This window comes from Schistocerca nitens, chromosome 6 (genome assembly GCF_023898315.1).
Source record: "Schistocerca nitens isolate TAMUIC-IGC-003100 chromosome 6, iqSchNite1.1, whole genome shotgun sequence".
In the NCBI taxonomy this organism is placed as follows: domain Eukaryota; kingdom Metazoa; phylum Arthropoda; class Insecta; order Orthoptera; family Acrididae; genus Schistocerca; species Schistocerca nitens.
In genome coordinates, this window is record NC_064619.1 from 453,241,328 (window position 1) to 453,257,807 (window position 16,480).

The 16,480-nt window shown below is 43.1% G+C and overlaps 1 protein-coding gene across 1 annotated transcript in view; it reads left to right on the forward strand.

Moving 5' to 3' along the window:
- The window catches only part of LOC126263401 (uncharacterized), a 191,459-nt gene that overhangs the window by 102,115 nt on the left and 72,864 nt on the right, over positions 1-16,480 (forward strand). The window lies entirely within an intron of this gene.

Sequence of the window (16,480 nt, forward strand, 5' to 3'; positions counted from 1 at the left end):
GCGTAATCGGTAACATATTGATAGATCCAGTCATTTTAGAAGAGCGAATGACAGGTCAAAATTACTTGCATTTTTTTTCTTTTTTTACATTTAGTTTGTTGAAGATCTTGAGAAAATTTCTTTGGCCACGCGGACCGCAATGTACTTCCAGCATGAGTGAGAGCCTTCATATGTTACCAGAATTGTGAGGGAACATTTGAACTGCACTTAACCCTACTCGCTGGATTGGTCGTGGTAGTACGATTAACTGGCCAACGACATGGCCAGATCTTATGCCATCAGATTTTTGTTTATGGGGTTGGATGAAGTGTGAAGTATACAAAAGAAGTGTGAAGTATACAAACGAGGTGAACTGGTGGTCGCATCATAGACGCTGCACTCACACAGGTAACACATGTTCTCCCACGAGTGCACCAATGCACTGAAGTTGATGGCGGGATATTCGAACATTTATTGTGAACTCTACAACACTTGTAATGTGTGCGATAATGCTTAGAGGTGAATGCGTTAAAATACGTATTTTTTAGTTGATCTTTAGTAAAACGTATTTTGAAACTTAATTACTTTTGAATACACAATGGGAGTGAACATTGATCAATGTGTTACAAATATTTACTATCAAAAACAGTCTTGATCACAATTTATTTATTACGGTGACTGGTTTCGACTACTACTGTGGTCATCTTCAGACCTGCAAGTCGTATACAAAGCTCTAATTAGAGGGCTACATACATTAAAGAAAATACGTAAAGTTATAAAGCTATAAAACGATGAATTACCAATGAGTAAGAACCTCCTTCTGCTGGAGAATCACTGCTGGAGAAACCAGTGCTCGTCTTACTATATATAATGGAGGCTCCGCCCGCTTCTGACGGAATTTTGTCATTACTAACCAATGGGTTATAGGTCGAATAACAATGTAAAATTTCTTAGTTAAAAGAACATTGTCAAGAAAGAAAAATAGACACACACTAAACTTAGCTTATTTAACAGCCATTGTCAATTAAGAAGCGGTTTAAAAATATTTAAACATGTAGGATAAATGAACTTCGTTTTGACATTACATGGGTTGTCCTCTCAAGGCCTGTTAGTGAACCATTTGAAGCCTCCATTATATATAGTAAGACGCGCACTGGTTTCTCCAGTAGTGATTCTCCAGCAGAAGGAGGTACTTACTCATTGGTAATTCATCGTTTTATAGCTTTATAACTTTATGTATTTTCTTTAATGTATGTAGCCCTCTAATGAAACCTTTGTATACGACTTGTAGGTCTGAAGATGACCACAGCAGTGCTCGAAACCGGTCACCGTAATAAATAAACTGTGATCAAGACTGTTTTTGATAGTAAGTATTTTGTAACGTTTTCAATCTGTTGTACATATGTAGATGTGTAAACCTGACATTGTATTGATTAATGCAGAAAATAAATAAGAGTATGATTACCTGTATTCTGTCTCGGAAACCATTCAGAATGGGGTATATGTCTACACAAAATTTGTTGCTTCAAATAATCGTTCCTGTCATATCCCTGAATATTGACCACTCCTTCTGGGACAGCCTGTATAAGCGGAACAGACACGAATGGGGAATCGTTCTAGCGACGGTATAGGCCGAAAATGGGGAAATCCACTGACATAATCGACTTTGACAAAGGGAACGTTGTTGTAACCTCGCACCTGGGAACGAACATCTCGGAAACGCCGAAACTGGTTGGCACTCTGGATTCCCAACTACTGACTTCAGAAACAGACTTTAAAACACTTCCTCCGCCCCAAAGGACAAGACGCCATTTCCACCTGTGTGGGCTGCCGCAGGTTCCTCGAATTCACAACTGTCTAAAAGTTATTTAACGTTCTGGCCTTTTGGCCACTCAGACTCAGGACTAGAAAGTAGGAACTTTCATTGGCTATTCCTTGCTCGCATTAAGTACTCCACTGCAAAATACTGCCAGGGATTTAGAAATATTTTTTTCCCGGCATGTGTTTGGAAGCACCTATCGTCCTAGGGACAATATCTAGCCCTCAGCTCCGAGCTTCTTTCTTTTAGGAAAATCGGAAAAAGAGCAGTCTTTCGTCTTCGGACTCTACAAGAGGAAACTGGACGCCGCGGCACAATACCTCACTACACAAAGGCGCGGTAGTACATCATGCAATACACAATACGATCACCATAGCAAAACTGTTGAGATGTTGACGCCGACATATCACTTGTGTATCAGTTAAAACAAAAGGATAGGAAACATTGATCCCTGAGGTAGTCAATTTTATCTTACGTTGAAAATTAGGTTACGATGAGCAAAGAGGATTCCGTCTGCCGGCCGAAGTGGCCGTGCGGTTAAAGGCGCTGCAGTCTGGAACCGCAAGACCGCTACGGTCGCAGGTTCGAATCCTGCCTCGGGCATGGATGTTTGTGATGTCCTTAGGTTAGTTAGGTTTAACTAGTTCTAAGTTCTAGGGGACTAATGACCTCAGCAGTTGAGTCCCATAGTGCTCAGAGCCATTTGAACCATTGAGCCATTTGATTCCGTCTGAAACAGTGATTACATATAGTTTCAGACCATACAAACGATTTCAAATTGCCAAAAAGAGAGGATGATTCAGCAGGATTATTTGAGAGCTTCCTGAGTATAGATGTGGCTGTAAAACACTGGCACTCGGAACGAAGAGACGTGTGAGGGCAAGCACACAAAGGCGGCCAGGACATTCTATGTTACACAAATCATCACCATAGCAAAACTTTTGAGATATTGACGCCAGGATATCACTTGTGTATCAGTTAAAACAAGAGGGGATGAAACACTGGTGCTTGAGGTAGTCTATTTTTATCTTACATAAGAAATTAGGTTACATTGAACCAAGAGCTTTACCTCTGAAATAATCGATTGTAATCGATTTTAAATTTACGAAAAGACCGGTTAATTCAACAGGATTATATGACTGTTTTCTTAGTGTCGATGCGGCTGTGCTAATCTTGCGCTCGGCAAGGCCATGCGTGCAAGGGTTAGCATACAATAGCGCACATGTACACAAAGACGCGGCCAGGACATAATGTGGTACACAATATCATCGGCAGAGCAAATCTTTTAAGATGTTGACGCCGATGTAACCTCGCAGCTGGGAACGAACATCTCGGAAACGCCGAAACTGGTTGGCACTCTGGATTCCCAACTACTGACTTCCTCCGCCTAGTTAAAGAAAAAGTGGAGCAAACACTGTTCCTCGAGGGAGTCAGTTTTTATCTTACGAAAACAAAAAAATTAAGTTACGATGAACAAAGCAACTTTCGCCTGAAGCAGTCGACAAGTTGTAGATTCAGTGCTGGTATTCGATTTTAAATTTACAGAAAGACCAGTGAAGTCAACAGGACTGTGTGATAGTTTCCTGCCTGTGGGTGTAGCTGTAATACACTGGCGCTCGGCGAGGCCAGACGTGCGGGGGCGGCCGCAGCACCGGAAGCCACGGACAATGGTCCGCCGGATGCTGCCGCCACCTCCACCACTCCAGCCTTGCTCCTCTGCGCCTCCTGGTTCCTGGAAAGGCGCCAGGAATAACCTGCCGTTCTGCTAGCCGCGCAAGCTCCCATTACTCATCATCGTCACCCCTCACACAACTAAACACTGTCCTGTTTCACGACATGCACAGATAGTTATTTACATTTGGAATCGGTAATTCGTACAAATACAGGATGGCGCAAACAGATGTTAGAAAGTATTTGTCTATTGTGATTTAACTGCATGTCGTAAATGATTCGCCTTGTGATATTGTTGTACTGTAGCTCTGAAAATTCTATAGCTCAATCAACGATGTCTCATTTTGCATTTGAAATGGAAGCACTAACATTGGAACAGCGTTTGTTGGTCGTAAAGATTTTTTATGCAATTACTGAACGTGCTGCTGTCGTTGTGGTGAAATGCGTATCCAACAGCGCATTTGTCCAAGAACAGCACCATCCAGAATTACCAGTTTTAGGTGAGATTACAGTATGGAGCTGAAGTCTAATTGTGATGACAAAATTTAAAGGTGTTCTGGTACAGATTTTGAGTAATGTTGTCCCTGCTTTTTAACGGGTTGATAGTTTTGTAAAGGCCAGATCCCTACATGATTCCAGGAAGTGCGAGTAAGGACGACCAGCCTTAATTGTAAACACAGGAGAATGCCAGCCTCAGTTGTAATCCTGGAGAATATGGAACGAGTGCGAAACTTATTCAAAGAGGAGCCCACTACATCAAAAAGACATGCAGCTCAGCAACTCAGTTCTCTCCCCAGAGAATAACGAAAGAGAAATGTAACCTTTTCCCTCACAAAATTAAACGGTGGCAACCTCTGAAGGACAGGGATGTGGAGCGGCGATATTCTAATAGAAATGAGATGACTGAGACTTTTAAAAATGGAACTGTCGCTACGCATCAGATCTGGGCTACTGAGAATCCACACGTTCAAGTTGCAGCTCCACATCATCAACAGAAAGTCATGGTTTGGTGTGTAATCAATGCACAATGCCTTATTGGTCCTATTCTTGTTGACGGACCTGTCACTGGAGACAGATAAAAACAGGTACTGGAACGTGTGTTTGTACCGGTTGTCCGACTCGGCCGAAATGTTCGAAACTGCTGGTTAGTGCAGAATTCGGTACTTCCACACCGTACTGCAGACGCCTTCGATTTCTTTCACAAGACGTTCAGATTGTTGCCTGGACATCTTAGCATTCTCTGGAGACTGTGAGGATGGCCCCCTTCCGATCTCACCAGTGTGATTATTTTTAATGGTTTTGTCTGAAAGACGGCTTCTTCAAAGATGCATCTGCAATATACAGAGAGATTCGTGTAGTCTATAACAATGTTATTCAGAAAAATCATCAAGGAATTCAGTTCAAGGCTCAACTCGCTGTAAAAAGGAACCACTTATTAAATTAGTATTAAATTTCAGGTTGTCTGCTGTAGCATAAATATAGAAAAAATATATTACACATGTTACGTTGTAGCAGATAAAAACTTTCTAATAACTATTTTGTGCCACTATGTACCTTGATCTAACAGTTTGTGTGGATATGAAATGAAGTGATTACATAGTCTCCGTCGTAAGTAAAGCAGGTAATAGACGGCGATTCTTTGGAAAAATACTGTGGAAATACAATTATTATACAAAGGAGGCTGCATGCAAAACACTTGTGCGACCAATTCTAGAACATTGCTCAAATGTGTGCAGCCCGTACCAATAAGGAGTAGCAAGGAATATTTAACGTACCCAGAGAAGGGCAGCAAGAATGGTTTGCTCTTCCAACGGGAGAGTGTCACTGAGATGTCGAAAGAACTGAACTGGGAGACTCTTGAAGATAAGCGGAAAGTGTTCTGAGAAAACCCACTTAGAAAGGTTCCAGAATGAATGTTAAGTGCTGAATCTACGAATATATTATAGTACCCTCCATATCGCTCCCATAGCGACACCGGAGAAGAGGTTACACTAGTTCATAGTAATAAACAACATCTTTGATCATCTCATATTGCAGTGTACACGCAAGTATGCGCCTTGACAGATGTCATATTGAGTTAATAACACAATGAATAAATCAGAGTTTGCTGGTATTAGAGCATAAAAATGTTCTTCCTGGATATTTCGGTAAGTTTTCATTGTTTCTCTCTGTATTTTACGTTATTTGATTCACGAATTTCGAAACTTAACAACTAACGTCATCATAAGGGGAACGTACCATTTTGTACCAACCCGTTTAAGAGCAGAAATAGAGCTGCGCCCTACCAAAACTATGGTTCATAGTTTTGGTACATTAGATGAATGACGTAATAAATGGTAGGATTACCGGTAGCATTCGTAGTATTGGTAGAGAAAGAAACACAAATGAATATGTAAGAGAGAAAGTGGGAGCCGACGACTTCTCATTGTTTTTTCTTGTGGGATTAGTTGTTTGTTTTGCACGTAATGGACTCGCACATCATTCAGTGTGCCCACTGTGTAGTTTATATCCTCTCAGAATATAAATTGCACTTTAAAAGTGATAAAAATTAATTGATCACGCAACTTCTGTGCTTTTATGTTGTCAAAGCAATTACTTTTGATGGAAGTGCAGTTTATAAGCACAAACATAAAAAGTATGTATAATACATATATGTAATTATAGCAGTTATTTTGTGCTCAATAGAACATTCTTCATCATGAAAAAAAGCAAGAGTTTCTTGTACTTATAGACAAAGACGAAGGTTGCTTACGAATAACAGGAACATGTTTTATATAAGTTCGACAATATTTTGAAGCGATATTTGACATATTTTTCTTTTGCTTTTTTATTTATTTTACCATGTTGTTGAGGAAATTGCGTTTTGTAGCGCTGTATGATAAATTTACATTGTTTTCTTTATTTTTACTGCAACATACCTCTGTTTCACGTTACAAATCAACAATATTCGAATAAAACCTGAATTGCAATATTAGCTTTGCTACAAATTCTGTAGCTTTTAAGTAACTGACAGGAGGACAATTATGTAGAACAAAAATATTCCGTAATTTACTTGGCCCTTTATATATCCTCTCTCAGTTTCTAAACAGTTCACCACTTCTGGCGTTTAGGGGAGAAGTAAGACACTGACAGTATAGACAAGGAAAGCGATCGTTATGAGATAACGCCCAATATGTATGCAACACGCCCAATGTACAAGTACCGCAGATACGACTTTAACTGACAAAAGCTACTAAGAAAACTGTCGTAGTCTATAGTTACTTAGGTCGGTATTACACTATCAAATTTCTTTGTCAAAGATTTGATCAAAGATGTGATCAAATATTCCGTCAAATATATTTGACAAAGATCTTTGACGTAGCGCTAGAAGGGGTATTACACTGTCCTCATATTTTTCGTCTAAGTTCCAGATGGCTGACAACAACAACTTGTTATTAACCGCAGCAGTTGCATGTACCAAAATTGCACTGTGTGCACATGCGGAAGAGAAGCGGGGAAAAAAAGAAAACATACCTGAGTGAAGCCGTGGGTTTTACGACGACACGATAAAAGCATTCAACAAAACTTGTTACGTGAGCTTATAGTGGAGGAAGTCAAGTCGTACATCAATTACTTAAGAATGGATGACCATACATTTCTGTATGTCCTCAATGAAGTGTATCCTCATATCACAAAGCACAATATTCACTTAAGAACTGCTACATCTGCAGAAGACAAGTTCACTGTAACACTCCGATTCCTTGCTACAGGAGAGGGTTAGGTTAGATTAGGTCAGGTCTACAATCTTCTTAATCTATTTTTGTATTCAGGGTGCCTCACGTTGTAAAGCGCCTCATCAGCTTCATACATCTCTATTAATTTTGTAGTTGTCGGCACACACCAATTGTATTTACCGGCAATGTTTATAAAAACACTACAGACGACAGAACGCTGCAGCGATGCTAGCGCTCCATGTGGTAACATGTCACATTGCAGTGAACAGAAGACAAGCGACTTCTTTATCAAATCTACAGCGAGGCCCTAGATTTGATCAAATATTGGACAACATTTGACAAAGTTCCCTATTACACCATCAAATATCTTTGACAAAGGTTTTTGACAAAGATATTTGACAAAGAAATTTGATAGTGTAATACCGGCCTTAGGATAGTCTTCAGCAGCCAATGATAGTTTTACGACTCTGAGCAGAAGTGAATAAAGTATTAAAACGATTTGTAAATGATGATGGATTCATAGGATCGGAAATGCATGTTGTGATCTAATGAAACACGTAATTTTGTGTGTGAGGGTGTTATTACGGATACTTCGAGGGTATGACTTTTAATTGGTACAGGTACATTTGTCTTTAAATAACACCGTATAGGCGCTGATTATGTTTGCTATTGAGGGCATGCGCACACCAGATATCTGGCTTTTGAACAGCGCGGCCGTCATTAGGGGAGCAGCAGGGCCGTGTAGGCGACGTCTTAATGGTCGGCGGCGACCACAGAGGCGGAACCGACTGATGTGACTGTGCTCTGCCCTGGTGGCAGACACTGGCCAGACCTCCCTGCCCGGCGCCGCCGTTCCGCCTCGTTGCGCCCCGGCCGCGTTCCTCTTTTTTGCTCATATCTCGCGGGAGAGCCCAAATCGTTTCAAGCGTCGTTATCTCCATTAGGACCAGTGCGGCGCGGCGGAATCTCGCGGGCACGGAAACATAAAGTGGCTTTATGTGGCGTCGATCCGACACGCGCCAGTGGCCGCCGCCGGAAGTCGTAAGCAAACAGAGGGCCCGGGGCCTCGGCTGCCACGCCGGGCCGGCGGGTTGTGAACCTGCGCGCCGCCGGAAGCGCCGCCTCCTGCCGCCGGCGATGCTCGCCGATAGCCGCGCGCTCCCATTCATCTCCAAACAGGGAAAAAAAAAGAACTGGAAAACGCCGAGACGTGGCGCTTCTCGGGTTTAAGATACTCGACCGGGCACGTTGAAACCTGTTCTCAGCACAGGTGCTCCAGGAACGTCTGAAAGGTGCGTTGACGGAAACGGAAAGTGCTATCCCGCATGGGGCACCAGTCTGATGTTTATCAAACTTTGTGGAGATATTCATCACATAACGGTTATTAAATGAGCTGGTGCTCGAAGTGTTTTTCAGACAAGACATTCTAAAATGAAGCGCCAAAGAAACTGGTATAGGCATGCGTATTCAAATAGAGAGAAGTGTAAACAGGCAGAAAAAAAATGTTCACATGTGTGTGAAATCTTATGGGACTTAACAGATAAGGTCGTCAGTCCCTAAGCTTACACACTACTTAACCTAAATTATCCTAAGGACAAACACACACACCCATGCCCGAGGGAGGACTCGAACATCCGCCGGGACTAGCCGCACAGACCATGACTGCAGCGCCTAGGCCGCTCGGCTAATCCTGCGTGGCGTAAACAGGCAGAATACGGCACTGCTGTCGGCAACGACTATATAAAACAAAATGTGTCTGGAGCAGTTGGTAGATCTATTACTGCTGCTACAATGGTAGGTTATCAAGTTTGAAGTGAATCTGAACGTGGTGTAACAATCAGAGGACGAGAGATGGGACACAGCATAACCGAGGCAGCGATGAAGTGGGGATTTTCCCCTACCATCATTTCACGGGTGTACCGTGAATATTAGGAATCCGGTAAAACATCAAATTTCCGACATCGCTGCGGCTGGAAAAAGATCCTGCAAGAACAGAACCAACGACGACTGAAGAGAATCGTTCAACGTGACAGAAGTGCAAACCTTCGGCAAATTGTTGCAGATTTCAATGCTGGGCCATCACCAAGTGTCAGCGTGCAAACCATTCAACTTAACATCATCGATATGGGCTTTCAGAGCGAGGGTCCACTCGTGTACCCTTGATGACTGCACCACATAAAGCGTTACGCCTCGCCCGGACCCGTCAACACTGATATACTGTTGATGATTGGAAACACGTTGCCTGGTCGGACGAGTCTCGTTTCAAACTGTATCGAGCGGATGGACGTGTACAGCTGTAGAGACAACTTCACGAATCCATGGTCTCTGGATGCCAGCAGGGGACTGTTCAAGCTGGTAGAGGCTCTGTAATGGTGTGTGCGTGTGCAGTTGGAGTGAAATGGGACCACTGACACGACTAGATAAGGCTCTGACTGGTGATATGTACGTAAGCATCCTGTCTGATCACCTGCATCCATTCACGTCCATTGTGCATTCCGACGGATTTGGGCAATTCCAGCACGACAATGCGACACCCCACACGTCCAGAATTGCTAAAAAGTGTCTCCAGGAACCCCCTAATGAGTTTAAACACTTCTGCTGGCCACCATACTCCCCGGACATGAACATTGTTGAGAATATCTGGGATCTGGGATGCCTGGCGACGTGCCGTTCAGAAGAAATCTGGACTCCCTCGTACTCTTACGGATTTCTGGACAGTCCTGCAGGATTCATGGTGTCAGTTCCCTCCAGCAATACTTTATACATTAGCCGAGTTCATGCCACATTGTATTGTGGCACTTCTGCATGCTCGCGGGTGTCCTACACGATATTAGGTAGGTGTACCAGTTTCTTTGGCTTTTCAGTTTACATCGACATCTACTTACAGCCCATGTTCGGAACATTTGCCCCTTTTGCACAAAAATTTGACCCAAGAAAAAATTTATAATCTTATCAGTCCACAGTTTTAAGCATACGGAGTGTCCATAATAAAAGTTCCAGTTTCAAAATCCTGTAGAAAGAGAACTACTGCTCAGAACGACGCCAAATTTGAACAGCATATTACTGAAAACAACTAACGAAAATTTTACCAGTAGATGGGGTCTTAACGTAAATGGGGTTGGCTACAAATGAAAGATGTATTGCATTATTACTGCTGTTGTTTGAGTTGCACATTACATCTTTTGTACTGCTCAACGTGCATGTCTGCATAAATTCGACAGACAAGAGTTTTGGCACAGTTAGGTAAGCTCATTCACCAAGGCAAGATTATACTTCATCGGATAAGAAAAATCGGTCTTTAATTGCCCTGAATCGAAAAACCGCATGAAAAGCAAAATTATATACCTTTTCAATTTTCCTGGGGAAACATCCGCATAGAAAACAAAATGACGTCAGTTTTTGTCCTGGAGCCAAAAACCGCATAAAAAGCAAAATGACACCGGTCTCTAACTGTCGTGAGACTGGCGCAAGACATGTTCAATGTGCTGTCCACCGTTTTCTGCCACAATTTGGAATCGAGAATCTGTATGTTCCACAACAGATCGGAGTGTCTTGAGGATGACGTTCAGAATGCGTTCCGCAATGCGTGCCGGAAAATTAGCTACGTTCGGAATTAGAGCACTGAATACAACATCGCTCAGATAACACCACATCCAGAAGTCACACGAATTAAGATCAGATGATCTGAACGGTAAGTCTGTAAAGAAATGACGGCTGATAATTTTAGCATTTTCGAAATGCCTCTGCAGCAGCCGCAGCACTGGCTGTCCAGTGTACGGAGGAGCCCCATCTTGTACAAAAGTTGTCCTACCCGCACATCCAAGCTGTTAAAGGATTGGAACGACGATTGTGCGGAAAAGACTCTCGTAGCGTTTACCAGTAATGTTACAGGTAAGAGGACCCGCAGGACTCATCTCCTCGAAAAAATACGGCCGTACGATAAACGATGCTGTCTTCTGCACAACGCAGTTACCTTTGAAGAATGAAAAGCTGCCTTTTGATGTACTTGCGGATTTTCCGTTGCGCATTTTCTGCGTACTGACGTGTCCTTCAAGATGGAAAGGAAGTTCGTCTGTCCACAGGATGTTCCACGGCCATTCATTGCCCATATCCACGCAAGCAAGTAACTTCAGAGCGAACATTTGCTTGCTGGTAGGTCAGCAGGAAACAACTCCTGAACATGGATGTTTTTGTATGGATAGCAATGCAGGATGTTTCGTAGGATTTTATGCACTGCGCTCGGAGACATGTTCAGAGCTCGGGCAATTCCCCGAGCACTGCATCTGTGCACATCGTCGTTCGACCTCTCCTGCTTGCTGTGGCCACATCTTCGACAGATGTCGAACCACTTGCTTTCCTCCCTCTGCCACATTGGGCCTCAAAAGAAGCTGTCTTTTTGAATTTTTAATCATTTCCTTCAGACCCTTACAGACATCTGACCAATGCTCTTTTTCATTCCCTTGAGTGTCCAGCACGCCTGCAGGGCTACTGGCGCACAGTCACCGTTCCTGAAAAAGAGCCCTACCAGCAGTGTGCGATCCGTTCGTGGAGATACGTTCTGCGCCTAGGACGCAAATTGAGGAACAACCACGTGCCACGCATCTGTTGGTATGGTGTGCATATGCTGAAGCTTACAGCGCCATCTATTGGTCAAGTTTTCAGCGACTTACCACCCCTCTCCTCCCCCCCCCCTTCCCCATGAGGTTTCCCCCTGCGTCCCAGTGTGTCGTCAACTGGAAACACTGGCATTTCGGCGGTCGGAATTCCTCAGGTACGGACTCACAGCTATCAATGCCATTCGATCCCTTCCTCTACGCAAACATTAAAATAACTCGTAAGTGCACATGCACGCAGCTCTGATTCGTCATTTCCGACTTTATAAGTGCGTATTGCGGCTTAGACAATCTGCAAAAAAATGGCTCTGAGCACTATGGGACTTAACTTCTGAGGTCATCAGTCCCCTAGAACTTAGAACTACTTAAACCTAACTAACCTAAGGACATCACATACATCCATGCCCGAGGCAGGATTCGAACCTGCGACCGTAGCGGGCGCGCGGCTCCAGACTATACCGTTTATGTAGAGTTGTCAGTGCCAACGCACAAGGAACACTGAGTGAAATAACCGCAGAAATCAATGTAGAACGTTCGACGAACGTATCCGTTAGGACAGTGCGGCGAAATTTGGCGTTAATGAGCTATGGCAGCAGACAACAGACGCGAGTTCCTTTGCTAACAGCACCTGCAGCGCCTCTCCTGGGCTCGTGGCGATATCGGTTGGACCATAAATGATTGGAAAACCGTGGTCTGGTCAAATGAGTACCGATTTCAGTTGGTAAGAGCTGATAGTAGGGATGGAGTATGGGGCAGACCGCACGAAGACATTGACCTAAGTTGTCAACAAGCTACTGCGCAAGCTGGTGATGGCTCCACAATGATTTGGGCTCTGTTTACATGGAGTGGATTCCTCTGGTCCAACTGAACCGACCATTTACTGGAAATGTTTGTATTCGGCTACTTGGTGCCCACTTGCAGCGGCTCATGGACTTCACGTTCCCAAACAAAGATGGATTTTTTTTATTAAAATGCGCCATGTTAAAAGGGCCACAATTATTGTTCACGTAGTAGTAGTAGTAATAGTAGTATGGTGTTCTGCCTTACGGCAGGTCTTGTCCTGGGTTAAGCCTCTTCCACTTTTCTCTGTCCATAGCAAGTCTTTTCATTTCTGAATATTTGTCTCCTTGGATATTGTCCAGCATTTGATATTTTCTTTTTCCTCTTCCTATTTTTCCCTCCACCATTCCTTCTATTCCTTCCTTCAATAAACAGTCCCTCCTCAAACAATTTCCAATCCAGTTCCGTTTTCTCTTTCTGATGACTTTCAGGGTGTTTCTTTCTTCTCCAACTCTTGTTAATACTTCTTCATTCCTTACTCGATCTTCCCATTACACTGTTTCCATACTTCTCCATATCCACATCTCTAGTGCCTCCAATCTTCTTTCATCTTCCTTTCTCAATGTCCAGGTCTCCGCACCATATAGTGCAACGCTCCAGATGTAACATTTGGCAAGTCTTTTCCTCAGATCTTTGTTTAGTGGTCCACAAAGTAATTTATGTTTCCTCTTGAATCCTTCTTTTGCCATCGTAATTCTTTTTCTAATTTCTGTTGGGCAATACGTATCATCCATTATTACATTTCCCAAGTAACTGAAGTTATTCACTTGCTCTATTTCCTCTCCTGTTATTTTCATACGGTATTTCCTCCCCTTTCCTCCAATTATCATGCTTTTCGTTTTCTTCTTGTTAATCTTCATTCCATATTCTCATAATTTTGTGTTTAGATCATCTAACATTTGTTCCATCTCTCTTGCACTCTCTGCCATCACAACCATGTCGTCTGCAAATCTTATACACTCCACCGAGCGAGGTGGCGCAGTGGTTAGCACACTGGACTCGCATTCGGGAGGACGACGGTTCAATCCCGTCTCCGGCCATCCTGATTTAGGTTTTCCGTGATTTCCCTAAATCGCTTCAGGCAAATGCCGGGATGGTTCCTTTGAAAGGGCACGGCCGATTTCCTTCCCCATCCTTCCCTCACCCGAGCTTGCGCTCCGTCTCTAATGACCTCGTTGTCGACGGGACGTTAAACACTAATATCCTCCTCCTCCTCCTCCTCTTATACACTCCACTCTCCGACCCCTATACAAACTCTTCTCCTTCCATCAAAACTTTCACTAATAATTTCCTCCAGATATATATTGAACAGTGTTGGTGATAAACAACAGCCTTGTCTTACACCTCTCCACAGTTCAATTACTTCACTTATCACACCTCCTATTCTTACACTTGCTCTTTGGTTCAAACATAAATTTCTAATTAGCCGTCTATCCCTCCAGTCAGCTCGATGTTTCCTTAGGATTTCCATCAGTTTGTCCCATCTGATACAGTCAAAAGCCTTCTCAAGATCAGTGAACACAACATACACCTTCCTTTTCTTCTCCGTGTACCTCTTCCCTATCACTCTCAGTAGCCCAATGGCATCTCTAGTTCCCACTCCTCGCCTGAAACCAAATTGTTCATCTCCTATTATGCAGTTCAGCTTTCCATATATCCTTCTGTTCGCGACTGGTTTGAAGCACATTCTGGATAGTTCGAGCGAATGGTTCGGTCACCCAGATCCCCCAACATGGGCCGTAAGCCAGAGGTAACATCATGCAAAAATCCTGAAACAGCAGCACTTTCTCAAAATTATGGACGGCTACGGCGGTAGCATGGCTCTGTATTTCTGCTGGGGACGTCGAACAACTTGTGGAGTCCCCGCCACGTCGAGCTGCTGCACTAAGCCGGACAAAAGGAGGTCCAACGCGATGCTAGGTGGTACCCCATCATTTTTGTCACTCCAGTGTAGGCAGTCATTTTTCGCTCGCTCACTGTGTGAATGGGATAAGAAACAAAATCGATGACGTTGGTACGATGTACCGACACGATGCACTGTCCAGTGGCTTGTGGAGTATATATGTTAATGTAGTTGTTCGGAAAGGAGACAGTGATGGTATCGAGGGACAGAGTGAATGGATCTCGTTACGGTGGGAGTGCTCAGCCACCTGATAAGGAGTGGGATGGTTGTAACAGTTCGGATGACCGGTTCCGAGGTCTGCGCTGGTGGGCCTTCGGCGAGCCGGCCGGCTAAGGAATGTGGGACAACGTGGGCGGCGGCGCCCACAGGGCACGTGGGCGGCACCGACGCAGACGCCTCGTCCTCTGTGTTGGCTGGACAAACAGAACGCAGCGCTCTCCACGCTTCCCTGCGCGGAGGCTCTGGCTTTACTTGCCTGCAACGAACTGCTGCTTCCACCACTCTGCTTTAAATTTATTTATTAATTTCAATGTCCAGCCACACATACAACTGCTATTACATAAAGATGTGCATGATAATAACGTATCTATAATTATACTAATAATACACAAAAAATAAAACGTTGTCTGTCATAAACGAAGCGCCCAGAAGGTGTGAGCGGATGTCAGCGTAGCTTCGTATACTTTGTAATTTTTCTGTACAAAAATAAATAATATGTTGAATATTATGAACTATTTGAATAGAATTGGGGAGAAGAGGAGTTTGTGGCACAGCTTGACTAGAAGAAGGGATCGGTTGGTAGGATATGTTCTGAGACATCAAGGGATCACCACTTTAGTACTGGAGGGCAGCGTGGAGGGTAAAAATTCTAGTGGGAGACCAAGAGATGAATACACTCAGCAGATTCAGATTCAGAAGGATGTAGGCTGCAGTAGGTACTGGGAGATGAAGAAGCTTGCACAGGATAGAGTAGCATGGAGAGCTGCATCAAACCAGTCTCAGGACTGAAGACCACAACAACAACTACTTTGTATTGAACTGAACTGGTTTCTTATCTTTAATTTCACGTGTTTCTTTGTTGTAATGCTGAACAATTACAGAAACATTATCTGACAAGAATGAGTTACCAAAACTATCTGAAACTGTGTTTCAATTAACGTTTACCACATCAAACCAAATAAAAATCGGTTGCTGCGTGAAAGAAAGATCATCATCTGAGCACAATTCGACCGATTAGGATGATTTTGTTATTTTTAAAAAAATATTTTTATTTAGTGTGTGTGTGTGTGTGTGTGTGTGTGTGTGTGTGAGAGAGAGAGAGAGAGAGAGAGAGAGAGGGAGAGAGAGATAGAGATAGAGAGAGAGAGAGAGAGAGAGAGAAGAGAAGAGAGAGTGTCTTTTCGTAACTGGGGATGGTAATGGTACTTTTGGTATGAAAAAGAAAATAAAAATGTGTTGCGTTTGGTTTGATTGTTCTGCTGTCATATGTTTTCATAACAAAAAAATCAGTTTGAAAGTTATATAAACAATACATAAACACATCTGTAATATATAAAGGAGAAACTTGTTACCGAAAATCACCATGAGCTCTCGACTGATTTATTAAAAACTTTTTCACGATACTGACATAATCAATACATTTTTGTAATATATATAAGACATAAATATACATGTAATATATAAAGAGGAAGCGTATTTATCACAATCTGTAAAAGTTCTTGAACTATTGTCTTCAAATTTTTACACGATGCTCTAATATTCGGACGGACATAAGCAGATAGGCTATATATTTGTGTGTGTGTGTGTGTGTGTGTGTGTGTGTGTGTGTGTGTGTGTGTGTGTGTGTAATATGTAAAGGGAGAAGTGTTGTTACCATAAATCTCGGAAAGCTTTTGACTGATTTACTTCCAATTTTTACACGACACTCGTAAGAACACTCGGA